Genomic DNA, 14,050 nt, shown 5'->3' with positions numbered 1-14,050 from the left:
TTATTAAGACATTACTGTGTAATTTAGAATTGTTTTTAGATAATGAATGCATAGCCAAATGTTTTTATATGTCTTTTATGCAGGATTTTTAATCTATTGATATTTTATCTGAGGGAATTTATAATCCTCGTCTTCAAGAAGGTGGTTGTAAATCATATTATCCACTGAAACGTGTCGACACATTTGTTGTGCTAAGCTTAAGGAACAGACAAACACATTAGAAATGGAATTGGTTATCATGTTGTGTGGTCTTTAATCATTCCACCAAACTATCCTAACCTAATGACAGATATAATTGTCTTGTATGTTTCTCCATTTTTTAAGCACATTGATTTCATGTTTTGCCCATGTATTTTTAAAGTGAAATTTGTATTCAGTCTTTCTTTATTGGAAAGGTTGTAATGAACTTTGATATAATTATTCTTTTTTTAGGTTTCGCCTGGTGAAATTTTATGTTTTGCAGTAAGGGGCTTTCACCCGCCTCTCTCTTCCATTGGCTAGCTCCATAAATGGAGGCTAGCCATTGGAAGAGAGATCTGTCAGTAATGATCGGAGCAGATCGTGGGCGTTCCGGTGATTTTTTCTCGCTCCGCCCCTTTGTTTACGTCATGCGGCAGTGGGTGTTGGCTTATTTTTTTTTTTTTTTATTTATTGTGCAAGACATGTATAACACAGAGGAATCATAATTGGTACACTGCGTCACGCCAACAACCCGGAGGCAGGCCGCTATGGTGTTCACATCACATGTCAGCAAGGAAAGCAATGGGTCAGTCCTGCCTCAGCGGGCACTGGATCATCAAAAACATTATATAAGAAACAGGATCACCATGGACATGAGCAGTGCAGATCGTGCACGGTAATGATCTTACATTTTATCAGTGCTGCAGGCGACAAGTGAATCTAAGGGTAACAGGTCCGCCTCAAGCATAGCAACAGGACACAGCCTGCTGAAGCGGCAGAATAAAAGAAATCGTCCACAAGCACTGTTTACACCCAACTTGTCCCAACATACAAACGAAACAACATGAACAGTAACCATCGGTGCAGTCGAGAGACATCGAGCATGCAATATCCACCCTCGTGTATGGCCTTACGCATGTGTGCCATGTAGCCGCGAATGAGTGTCTAACAGTGGCAGTATCTGTAGTCGCGCATGTGTCAGGGTCCAAGCGCTGAGCCAGGGGAGGGGGGGGAGAAAGGGGAAGGAGGGGGGGGACTTGGAGGGGGTCGTGGTAGGACAAGCCAGAGGGTCACATGGCCTCAGGGGTGGAACAGGGCAGGCCCGAAGGGTCGCATATAGGGAACATTAAAGGGTGGAAGAGATGGGACAAGTCCTGTCAACAAGGAGGATCACACCAGCTCCGCGCATCCAGACAGTCACATCATACCCCTTGCACAGAGCTCTCAACCCATATCATCTGACACACCTACATCAGACAGATCATCGGAGGCTACCGATCCCAACTGCTCTCTGGTCCACTGTAGGAAGGGTTCCCAGATATCTTTGGGTCTAGAGGCCGCTGGCATCGTTTCCCAATAATTGGTCAGTTGCGTGTGTCCGTATGTCACATCTCTAATCCAGTCTGCGTACAATGGAAGGGCCCTCCTACCCCAGTGCAGCGATATCTGTCGTTTGGCATATAGGAGGAGCATAGCATGCAACTTTCTATCGCAAGGCTCCGTGTCCTTGACGTAGCCTAACAAACCCAACAGCGGTGAAGGGGCGTCGGCCCTGTGAAGAATTTGGTTAATAGCAGCAAAAACCGCTGACCAGTACTCCTCCAGGTTTGGACAGCTCCACGCCACATGAATGAAGGACGCGTCTCCTCCCCCACATTTCCAGCAAGCAGTGTCCTCACGGACTCCCATTCGGTGTAGCAGAACTGGCGTGCGGTAGTAGCGCTGCAGAAATTTAAAGTGAATGAGCCTAAGACGATAATTCGGGGATAGCGCCATGAGTTGTCTGCAGCAGTATTCCCACATGTCATCTGACAGTGGTTCTGGGAGGTCAGCATCCCAAGCCAGTTTGGCTTTGGACACCGTAATCGGGGCCTGCTCCTGCATGCAGTTATATAGCCTAGAAACCAGTTTTTTGGGGGTCGGCCTCGAAAGCAGGTTCTGAAGGGCATCCAGGGGCTGTGGCTCTTCAGGAAACTGGGGTCCCAATCCCTTACAGGATTCCCTGAGGGAGTGGTACAGCAACGCGTCCGCGAAAGACACGGGCTGATCGTCCGTCTCCGCTGGCAAATCAACAAAAGTGCCCTCAGGATAGATATCGGCAAATGTAGTCAGTCGCCGCCCGTGGAGCATAAGGGTACCTCCTCTGGCGCACAGGCAAGGTAGCATTGGATTGCCCCGTAAGGGGACAGCCGGCGCATACAATACGGAGAGTCCTGCTCTGTTTTGCAGTTCACGCCAAGCCCAGCGAATCATCTCTACCGTGTCCACATCCTTCGAGGGACGTTTGACCTTGCCATAAAGCGCCACTCGCAGCGGTAACGGGGCAGCAGCAGCGAGCTCCACCGCCACGTGCGGTTGGTAAGGGGTGGGGAAGGCCCAGAAATGAAGAAACTGTGCCTGTGCGCATAGGGAGTATAGCTTGAGGTCAGGGGCTCCGAGGCCGCCCTGTCTCAGTGGGAGCGTTAGCAGGTTCCAGGATACACGCGCCTGTTTCCCAGCCCAAACCAGAGTCAAGAGCAATGAGCGGACCCGCGCATGAAAGTGCGCCGTCAGGGGCAATGGAATATTAACGAACAGGTATAGGAATTTGGGTAGGACCACCATTTTCACCAGCGCTATGCGCGCCACCAGGGAAAGGGGTAACTTGTTCCAGACCTCGATTTTCCTCTCGAGCCAGTCCACCGCTCTGCCAAAATTAAGAGACCACAACTCCTGCATGTCACGACTGATCCAGATACCTAGATATTTAACTGCGTCAGTTTCCCAACGCAAGGGGTACTCCGATGACGGTTGGCTTGTCTCATCAGTGAGGGGGAACGCGACCGATTTAGTCCAATTCACGGACACTCCCGCGAGTCCCTCAAACCTCACGAACTCACGGAGTAATGGATTCATGTTGTCACTGGGGTTCACAATGTACAGAGTGACATCGTCTGCGTATAATGAAATCAGCAGACTACGGGAGCTGAACCCGATCCCTCTCGCGGTGTGGTGTTGCCGTATCCTGGCCGCAAGCGGCTCCATTGCTATAGCAAATAGGAGCGGGGACAGCGGGCAACCCTGCCTGGTTCCCCTAGAGATCTCAAAGGGCTGGGAAACGAGGCCATTAACGCTCACTCTCGCCCTGGGTGCAGTGTACAGCAACTTAATAAGGGTTATGAAATTGCGACTGAATCCCATTCTCTCCAATATCCGGAAGAGATACGGCCACTCCAGGGAGTCGAACGCCTTGGTGGCGTCAAGGAACACCACCGCCGCCTGTACAGAAGGGTGTAAATAGTGCAAGACAGAAAAGATAGTTCTGAGGTTATGCGATGTAGCTCGCCCAGGAACAAAACCGGATTGATCAGGGAGTGCGATGATCGGTAGCATCGGCTGAAGTTTATCTGCAATAATTTTGGCGTAGATTTTCGCATCTACATTGATCAGGGAGAGGGGCCTATAAGAGTCCAGGGACTGTTCGTCCTTGTCCGGTTTCAGAAGCGTAATAATTAAGGCTTCATGCATGGAATCTGGGAGGGAGTTCGATTCGAGGGCCTCCACGAACACCGCATGGAGTTTCGGTGCCAGCTCGTCAGCATATGCCTTGTAGAAGGACGTAGTCAGACCGTCAGGGCCCGGAGCCTTGTTGGCCGGCATGCTTTTGATGACCTGAATAATATCCTGCACGGTCACCGGGAGATCCATGTATTGCCTGTGGTTGTCGTTAAACCACACTAGGGCAATGGAATCTAGAAAGGCCTCCAAAGAAGCCGGAGCGACAGGTTGTCTGGAGGTATACAGGGTCGTGTAGAAGTCAGTGAAGGCTCGCAGAACCTCGTTTTGGCCCACAACCAGGGATCCACTACTGTCATGGATGGCGTGTATGTAGTGTGAATGCGTACGTGAAGCTATCAATCTAGCTAGAGTCCTGCTTGGCCTATCTCCCTCTCCGTATCTCCGAGCCTCTGCTTGCTTCCCTAGGAATTTAACTTCACGGTCTGCCTCCTCATTGAATTCAAGAAGCTTGGTTTTAAATTGACCAGCGACCTCCAATGACAGAGTGCGACTGAAGGCCCCATCCAGATCTCTCAACTCCCTTTCTAGTCGGGCCAGTGTTCCACGAATGGATTGCAGCACACCCGCTTGGCGCGCTATGCACTGGCCCCGGATCACCGCCTTAAAGGCGTCCCACACTATGGCCTCGGACGAAACCGATCCAGTATTTTCTGCAAAGTATGTAATAATATCTGTCCTGATCTCCTCAACAAATACCGGGTCCGTGAGAGCATGTGGAGGTAGACGCCACTGGAAACTCCTATGCATCGCATCAGGCACACATAACACCAACTCACACGGAGCATGATCTGACAGTGATCTGGCCTGTATGTCAACGTTCCTCACCCACGTCGCCACCTCAGGCGATACCAGCCAGTAATCTAAGCGAGACCATGCAGACTGATGACATGTGTAGCAGGTGCCCAACGTTTCCCCGGGGTGCCGAACTCTCCACACGTCTGAAAGCAACCCTTCCCCCATTACATCAAATATAGCCTGACGCGCTCTAGCATGGGTTGGCCTACCCACACCCCTCCTATCAATATCATCATCCAGCACCACATTGAAATCCCCTCCAACAATAATTGATTGGCAATCAAGCAGTGCAATGCGCGCCCATAAAGACAGAAAGAAGTCAGGATCATCCACGTTTGGGCCGTAGATGGCAGCCAGCACAACCGGTTTGCCCTGCAAAGAACCATTCAAGAGCACATACCTCCCATCTTTGTCCTGCTCGCAGGTGCGTTCCCGCCAGTCCAGCCCTCTTCGTACAAGGATAGCCACCCCCCTCGCATAATTGGAGAATATAGCAGAATACACATTAGACCATCTAGAATTACGCAGTCTAGGTGAAGGAACAGCGTTAAGGTGAGTTTCTTGCAGGAAACATATGTCCACATTATGTCTGGCTAGCATACCATGCATCAACCGGGCCTTCTTGTAGTCTCCAAGGCCTCTAATGTTCCAGGTCCACAATTTAACCCCCCCCATCATAGAAGTACAGTAGAGGCAACAGAACCCCGAACGGCAGCCAATCCCCATAGCCACCCATCCCTGCACACAGCACACATAATGCCCCTGCGCCCAGACATGAAAATAGAAGATATCTCTCAGTGCACCAGACCAAAACTACAAACAGCAAACTCTTCAACCCCCCCCGCTCCCCGCCTCCCTCACCAACCCCCCAAACAGGTGGTGACATACCCCACAGAACCCCCAACATCGGCGACAATGGGAAGCACCCCATGAGGCGTGGTGCGCCCAGCGTACACCCCCGTACGGACGGGGTGGCTACAATCAAATGTTAGATCTCCTGGTGACCAGCGGAACCCCCATCCCAGGGTCCACGAAACACTTCAGTTAACCACAGCCACAAAGAGAGCATGGAGTCAGCAGCCTCAGCTCGACGCCCAAGGGCGCCTCAGCGACTTACCACCACGTACTCAGTGCAGACGCAATAACTGCGCGCCCAAGGGAACCCAGGCGTCCCCTCGAGACTCGAAGGGGGGCGAAGGAGCAGTTGTGCAGTTCCACAGTATTAGCCCCTTCAGTCATTGTCACTCAGGTTTTCCGCAGCATCCTCCAATCTTGGCGATTTTCTCCTGGCCCCAGCGCAAATATGTTTAGCGAACTTTAGCGCAGATTTAGCGTCCGTGAAGAAGTGCGAGGTGTCTTCGTGTTGTACCTTCAGCTTCGCCGGGTATAGTAGAGAGTATGGCACACCAGCCTGCAGTAGAACTTTCTTCGCCGGCAGAAATTCCTTACGGGCCGCTTGCACAAGAGGGGTGAAGTCCGGGTAGAAGGAGATGGTATTACCTTGGTGCGTGATCTTACCCCTCTCTCTCGCCAAGCGTAGGATGAGGTCCCTATCCTGGTAGTTGATCAATTTAGCAAGGATGGGTCGAGGTGTGGCTCCAGGCGGAGGTTTTTTCCCAAGCGATCTGTGCGCCCTCTCGACCGTGAAGACTGGGGACAGATTAGGGTCGAATAGTTCATGTAGGAGGTCTGTCACAAACGTCTCCATCCTGCCAATGTTTGTTGTCTCCGGAATACCCGTAATTCGGATATTGGACCTCCTGGAGCGCGCTTCCAAATCGTCTGTCTTGGCGCGTAGATTACCTATTTCCCGCTCCAGTGACGTGATATGTTGTTTGGCCTGAGTCTGGAACTCGCAGCATTCAGTCTGCCTGTTTTCTAGGCAGTCCAGTCTGGTCTCGTGGGCATCCACTTTAGTTTTCACAGACTCCAGCTGCAAAGCCATGTTGTCGAGTTTAGCGTCAATGCTCTTCAAGCTGGACCTCACCTCCATAATAAGTGCCCCGAAGTCTATGTCTGGCGGTGGTCCTTGCGACGACTGTGCGCCGCCCTCCAACTCCGACGTTTGTGTCTTTTGGGGTCTCTTGTTGTCAAAGCTAATTTTGGGTTGCTTTGCCTCGTTTTTCCCCATCCTCGAGGCTCGGAGGTGTCCGCTAGCGTCGCGAGGGAGCAGCGCCCTTCCGCGCCTCTCCTAGTAATGTGCGTGTGATGGAACTCTTGGCGTCAAGGTGCACCTGCCCGACCCAAATGGCAGCAAGTCTCCGGCCAAGTGTAGAGCTCAATTGGTGAGACTGCCCAGTTTTGCTGTGAAGCTGCAGGGAAGGCAAGACAGCACCAAGTCACAAAATGGCGGGCCCCGGAGTTCAAGTAGTGAGGCAGTGCGGTAGTTTGCAGGTCCAGCAGTTCAATGGAGACCCGGGGACCCGAGTAGCAGGGCGCAGCAGCGTTCGACCGGCACTCAGGTCACAACAACGGTCGGCAATCGATATGTCAGGAGTACTGGCTCAGCGGGAGGGTTTAGACCGGTCTCCGCCTCTCCTCAGCTTCGCGCTGCTTCTGCCCCGTCCCTCGTGTGCCGGTCACCAATTGTGTCCCTGTCCCCCAGTGAAGCCCCTGGTTCCCGGATCGCTTACCGCGGCTTCGGGTGTAAGCTCACGTGCAGCACGGCGCCCTTTCTGGAGTCACGGTCGGAGCAGGGGCGGTCCACCTTCACCGCGGTGCCCAGGATCACAGCAGTCAGTCCCCAACAACTGCGCGATCGGGACTCACCGGTGCCTCGGATGGTCACAGCTTACTCTCCGACACAGATACCGGCTACAGCACAGCGGGTCCCCGGGTCCCCGGAGGCCCACGCAGCCGCAGTCTACAGTTCTCCGCAACGCCCAGAGGCCGGCACTTCCGGCCGGGAGCAGAGCGGGCGCGCAGGTCGGTCAGTGACTGGAACGCCGCCGCTCCTCAGGATCGTTGACGATGCGCCTCAAACTCGAGCCGAGTGCTCCCCCAGGCTAAAGACATCGATTCCGTGGGTATCCAGGGTCCGCAGTCACCAGAAGTAGGATTAATGAAGGATTAGTCAGAGTAGCCGACGGAGCTCACTCAGAGAGCGGCCATCTCGCTGCTCAGCTAGCCACGCCCCCCAGCTTATTTTTTTTTTTGTCACTATGTTTGCGCCGCCATTTTTTCATGGAGCTGGGGCGGGTGGGTTATATACAAGATGCTCGTTTCGCTCTTGCTCATTACCCCTGCATCCCTCTCCACGATTTTCTCTTCTTCCACAAACACAGACATGGGGGACTTTGGGGGTCACCTTTGGTCTGGTCTACTGCGATAATTAACCCTTTGCATCCTGGGGGTGGCGGGTCAGCACACTTCAGCCACGAAGACTCTCTTGCACTGACTACAGTTTGTCCGACCACATGTGCACATCGGCCTACTCAGAAGCTACTTCATTCTCTGGGCTGGGGGGCAACACGTTATTTGCCAATGCTTTTTACTGTCTGTTCTTTATTCTTTTTACTTGTAACCATCCTTCTGGCCCTCCGCGAAACCGGAAGTCAGGCATCTTCTGCCGGGACGGGGGCGGGGCCTGCAATCCGGCAGGAAGTCCCGCCCGCCCGCCGCCGCCGGCCCAAGGAAGAGGAAGTGTGGCCTGTTGCGGGGCTCCCGTGTGCTGAGGGAGCCCCGGAAAAAGAAGAGGAGCATGGCGGCTGGTCGTCGGGGCTCCCATGTGCTGGAGGGAGCCCCGGGAACGGAGGCAGCCTGGAACCTCGCCGGCTGCAGAGTCTGCGGCGTGAGCTGTGCTGCGGGGCTCCCATGCGTAGAGGAGAGCCCCGCGATGGCACCAGACAGGAGAGAAAGCATTGCAGGTGAGCGGGGAGGGCGGCAGCCTACCCCGCCTCTCCCAGCATGGCGGTAAAGCCCCGGGCCCCAGGAGGGGGGCCCGGGTGACGGAGAAGAGACCTGCTGCTGAGTCCCGGTAAGTGGGGCTCGAGTCTTGTGCTCATGTGCTCTTGTGCCTTGAGAGGCTGGTTCGCATTGCTCTCGTGTGTATGTGCCTATGCATCCATGGCTGCACGCGTGCACCCCACAAAAAGGAAGCACGTGGCATGCTGCAGGTTTCATCCTTCTCATGCCCTCTGTATCCTGTCACCGAGCCTCGGACGTGGTTCTACCACCAAGTGGAAGGACAGCTGGGGGAGGGTGGAAGCAACAGGGGTAAAGCTGTGGCGTCTGTGGATGGAGGGCATGCCACCGATGGGCAGAGTGCCTAGGGTCAGGAGCGCATGTCCGCAGTCCATGTAGGCATGTTCTAAACATGGGCCTGCTGCTGGAGTCCGCGCTTTCATGTGCAGGTGCAGCGTGCATATATGTCTGCTGTCAGGTCATGCCACCGAGGTCAAAAGTGGCATGCCTATATCCCTGGCGCTGAGGGCCTCGTCCAGTCACATAAAATTACAGTAAGTCAACCTTACTTGAAAGCAGGGCTGGGGAGGACAGCCCTCTGGAACATATTGAAAACTAGGCTCCACGCACTGCCAATTCTGGACTTCAGGACTCTTTGGAAACACAGTGTGTCTGGGAACAAGGGATGTCGCCTGTGTCAGTACCGTACAGAATCAGCAGGGCACATTATTTGCTGCTGCCCTGTGTTGCTGGGTCAAAGGCGACTATATCTAAGGTCTCTGTTCTTGCAAAACCAGGTGGTAACGCGCAAAGAGGCTCTAAAGTTCACCTGTACCATCACGAATCCCACGGCCCTCGCACGACTTGGCAAGTTCCAGCAGAAGCAAAAAGTCCATAACTCACAAGGCGAAGCTCACTAAGGACTATGGGAACTTCAAGTGGAGGCAGCATCGAACTGGTTACCACAAGCTTAGCTACGTATGATGCACCTCTGACTGGCCTGCATGAAGGACAGATTACCTGAAGGGCCTGCACATGGTCGAGAATTTCCACCAAGCTCCTCACAATACTTTTGGCAAAGCCCCTTCTCACCAAATCAGTCCAACACCTCACAGGGCGCGCGCTGGCGCACACCTGCATGTGTGTGGCTCTGTGTGTGTGGCTGGCTCTGTGTGTGTGTGTGTGTGGGGCTCTGTGTGTGTGTTTGTGTGTGTGGCTCTGTGTGTGTGTGGCTCTGTGTGTGTGGCTCTGTGTGTGCGTGTGGCTCTGTGTGTGTGTGGCTGTGTGTGTGTGTGTGTGGCTCTGTGTGTGTGTGTGTGTGTGTGTGGCTCTGTGTGTGTGTGTGTGGCTCTGTGTGTGTGTGTGGCTCTGTGTGTATGTGGGTGTGCCTCTATGTGTGGGTGTGGCTCTGTGTGGGTGTGGCTCTGTATGTGTTTTTGAAACATAAATAAAACGCGATATTTACAATGTCAATAGCTCAAACTCGCGTAAATACATGAGATTTGCGAGAGATTAAGCTATTGGCATTGTAAATGACAATGCCATTTATTTATCTGTTTTGAAAACCAAAACATAAATAAATAATTTGTCATTTGCAATGCCAAAAGCTCAAACTTTTGCAAAGGCGAAACCGTTGCATTGTAAATGCTTGTTTAAAACTTGTGATATAAATACTTCGTAAATTGTGTAGCATTCTGCTTATTCAGGATTGGTGTGATGAATGGTTGCTGAATGAGTGTCCTATAGTTAATGAATGATCAATGACCCGAAATGGAGCTATTCTTTGGCTTGATAGTCCTTTACGGAGCCCTGTCACTTATTTCTTTGGGGCTCTCTCATTGCACTTTTTCGGGAATCCGGGATGCTCTCGAGAACGCGCTGGGGGAACATTGGACTTGGCCTTGCTATTTACCTAAATCCCAAAGGTGAACCTTGAAATCGAACTGTATGATTTTATATGCATTTTTCTATTTTTTCCCCATTGACTTCAATGATGTGTAATTGCGCACAAAAGTGATTTATTTTGTGAACTTGAAATATTCATATCTTAAATTGTTATTTAGTGTAGAATGAAGCTCTTGGTCTGAAAAATTTTCTAGAAATCAAAAATATTTTTGAAAATTGGTCTCAGATTTATTCATGACTGCGTGTATCATGTATTGCCCCTGTGAGTACAACAAATGCTTAGCACTACCATATGATAAGCCTAACTGCTCGCTCACATTACCACAAATAGAGCGTTAGTATTAGCTACTTTTTGCCCCTGTAAACTAATCTATGTCTCACTGGACTCTGCACAGTGTACTTTGTTTTAGTGCACTATATAGAGAGATAGACTTCTACAACTAGCTACCTTTAGCCAAAACCTGTGTCTTCAAAGCACTCTGCATCATGCCTAGAACCATCCAAAGGGAAGGGCCCTGTTACCTACAAAGGAAACTCCAACTATAGTCTCAGTTTAGAACACTCCCCTCAAGATTAACATCATTACTTACCTTGCCTTAGTGCAAGAAAAAATCCTATTGGTGGAACATTATTCTCCACACAAGCTGCAAAACTTTGGAACTCCTCTGAGAAACCTGGCTAAGTACAGAGATGATGAAATTCGGAAATGCAAGGAGGCACTGGAGTACTTGCGGCTGCTCCAGACAGATGAGGTTTGTTATACAGTCTACAGGTTTTTAGCACATCTGTTCAAGGTCAGGAAAATTGTTGGGAAGTAGTGCTATTTTATCCTTAAAGAATGGCTGTTTTTACTTATTTGTATTGAATTTTATTGCACTGTTCTAATATCAGCTGTTTTGATAGTATCGTCATTTTGATTGTATGCAAAACAATGGATAATTAACTTATGAGTGTAACGTTTTTGCAATTGTTTGTCTTGTATATCTATTTTTATGGTTTGCAAAAACCAAATAAAGTTAACTGAACTGACCCAGAACATTTGGCATCAGTGGCAGTCAGGTCAATGTACTTCACTCTGATCCGGAGGACCAAAGGCAGCAAAATACCACAACCACACTCTGTACATGATCGATTATTGGAGACCAATTGTATTTGTGAATACTTACGACCATAGCAGACTACAATCACTACAGGCCAGATAATGACATACGCTCTTGGTGTTCTTGAAAGTGTCCTCAGCAGAATTAGGTGTTACTGTAGCAGTCTGGAAGCTACCACAGGGCTAGCTTACATCATAAAACCACTCAGGTGAGCTAAGCACAATTACCCAAGTTCAAGGATAGTAATGAACTTAGTTGAGAATCGACCTGCCACATATAGTGTCCATACTGGTGGATTTTTCAAATACAGTCCATCCCAAACACTATGTGAACAGATCCACCGCATATAGTTGGTGTTTTGATCAACTAATACAGTACATCATTCTCTGCTAATCCAACATCATATACGAATGCACATTTAAGGGCTGTCTCTAACACAACCCCTTCGCCCCTTCTTTACTTGTCTCTTATTGTTATGTGTACTTGCAAAATGCACGATCGCCTGCAAGCTTATCCTGGAGCTGAGAAGGTGTGTGCCTAGCTCTGCATATGGTAGGTTGGTTAATTGAAAAGCCAGGTCTACAGCTATGTGTGGAATTCTGTCCCATATGGACAAGGCTTCCACAGCGGGTAGCTCAACTGCGCCGCTTTCTGCATAGGTCTTTTAGGGTGACAGAAAAATTAAGATAAAAGGCTTTTTCAAAATCTCAGCACGTGTAACACGAGACCTGCAGAATAAACTTGTAAATTGCTGTCTAAGTTATAATCCTAAAGACACACAATTGATGGACGGAATGCAGACCAAATCAAGATATTCACCCCCAGTCAAGAGATCTGGGTTAAATCCATGATTCTTTTGCTCACCATGCCACCCTAATTTAGACCTGGTCATATGCAAATCAGTGTTGACCCTGTGCCTCATGGAAACAGTCCAGCCTGAACTGCCAATCCATGTCTTTCCTGCACCGTAAACAAGCATCCTGGGACCGGTTTCGGGGTTCTAGGATGCTTGTTTCCAGTCCAGGGAGGACCTGGACTGGCAGTTTGGGCTGGACTGTTCCCACTGGGTGCAGGGTCAAGGCTGATGTGCATATGGCTGGGTCCAAACTGGAATGGCATGGGGAGCAAAAGAAGGATGGATTTAGGCCTGAAAAATATTTCGCTGGGGGCTAATTCTTCCAACCATAGACAGAGGGGTGAAAACACAACAAAAGCCTAATTTTCAAGTAAATGGTCTTTTAAAGACCGTTTAAGTACTTGGGTGCGGCTGCAATTAGACGGTTGCCAGCCCGGGAAGCTGTGTCAGCCCGGGCTGACACACACGACGGGGGGAGCTAAAGCCCCGTGTGCCCCAAGGGTGTTGCGCGCCTGGTACAGACCGAACTCGACCCTAAGGCATTGGAACGCTTTACGTGAGCGCTAGTTACATTACACAAGGACACATTCATTTTTTGGTAGGCATGGGGAGATTAAGTGATTTGCCCAGAAACACAGGATGTTGAGCCTAGGCCAGACTCGAGCCTGGTTCCCAGCGCCAATGCGGCAGCTCTGGCCGTTGCGCCACATCCCATATCAAACCTTCCACACAGGCTTGCGGCAAATACACCCCCATGCCAGCCACACAACCACGTTGTATGTAGCGCGCTGCCCGTCTCGATAAAGCGCTGTGCCCCCCCCCCATTGAGGTAGGAGGCGCTAAAGGTTCTCCTGGGTTCGTTTGTGGTTTGTTTCGTGAGGCCGTTGGGCCTTCTTTTCTGTGGCCAACTTTCTTGCTTGACCATCGGCTGTCCGCGAGACGAGCTCCTTGGATCTATGAAAGCGCATGCGCGCAAAGCCTATTCCGATTGGTAGCCTTTTTGAAGTCAGGCAAAAAGTCGGCAAGATCTTTCCCAGTGTGACTTCCCGGAAAAGTAAGATGGCCGCTTCGGACATATTTCCTCTGCGCATGCGTTCGGTATTTTTTCAGGCCCTGTCGAAGGTTTTGTACGTCACCGCGCCCTGTAGTCTTTTCCCGACCCAAGATGGCGGCGGGGTTGAGCCCAGGGCGGTGTGAGCCCGGCGCCCGGCTTTGAAGCAGGAAGCCCGGGCGGGGAGGGATGTAACAGGAGCCGGAGGCGCGGTGGGTGGCACCGGGAAGAGGGCAGCACCGGGCCCCGCCAGCGGGAGCGAGGCCGCGCCGAGCCGGGGTCTCCACACAGCCAAGGGGGGCACGGCTGCTGGAGCCCTCCTCCACTCTGACACTCAGGGGGCCCACACCGGCCCTCAGGGTGCCCACAGACTCCCCTGCCTCTCTGCCCTCCTTCCAGCGACCCAGACGAATAGGTAGGCTCCTCCCTGGCTCTGCTACCTCCCTCCCTGGACATATCTATCCTGTGTCCCCTCCCACCCAAAATAACAACACATCAGAGGCTGCCCCCACCCCTTCAGGGCCCCCAGCCCCTCCCACGGACCAGGACCCGGGGCCTGGCCTCCCAGAGACTGTGTTTCCCTTCTGAGCCTCACCTTGTTGCCCCTGTCCCTCCCCCCTCCACACACACACCTTACCTCAGAGCCTGGCCTGCCATTTCATGTCACCTCAGAGCCTGGCCTCCTCAGGCCCTCTTTGAAGC

The sequence above is a fragment of the Lissotriton helveticus genome, chromosome 5_1 (assembly GCF_964261635.1).
Source record: "Lissotriton helveticus chromosome 5_1, aLisHel1.1, whole genome shotgun sequence".
Lineage (NCBI taxonomy): Eukaryota > Metazoa > Chordata > Amphibia > Caudata > Salamandridae > Lissotriton > Lissotriton helveticus.
Note: the sequence above shows the minus strand (reverse complement) of the source record.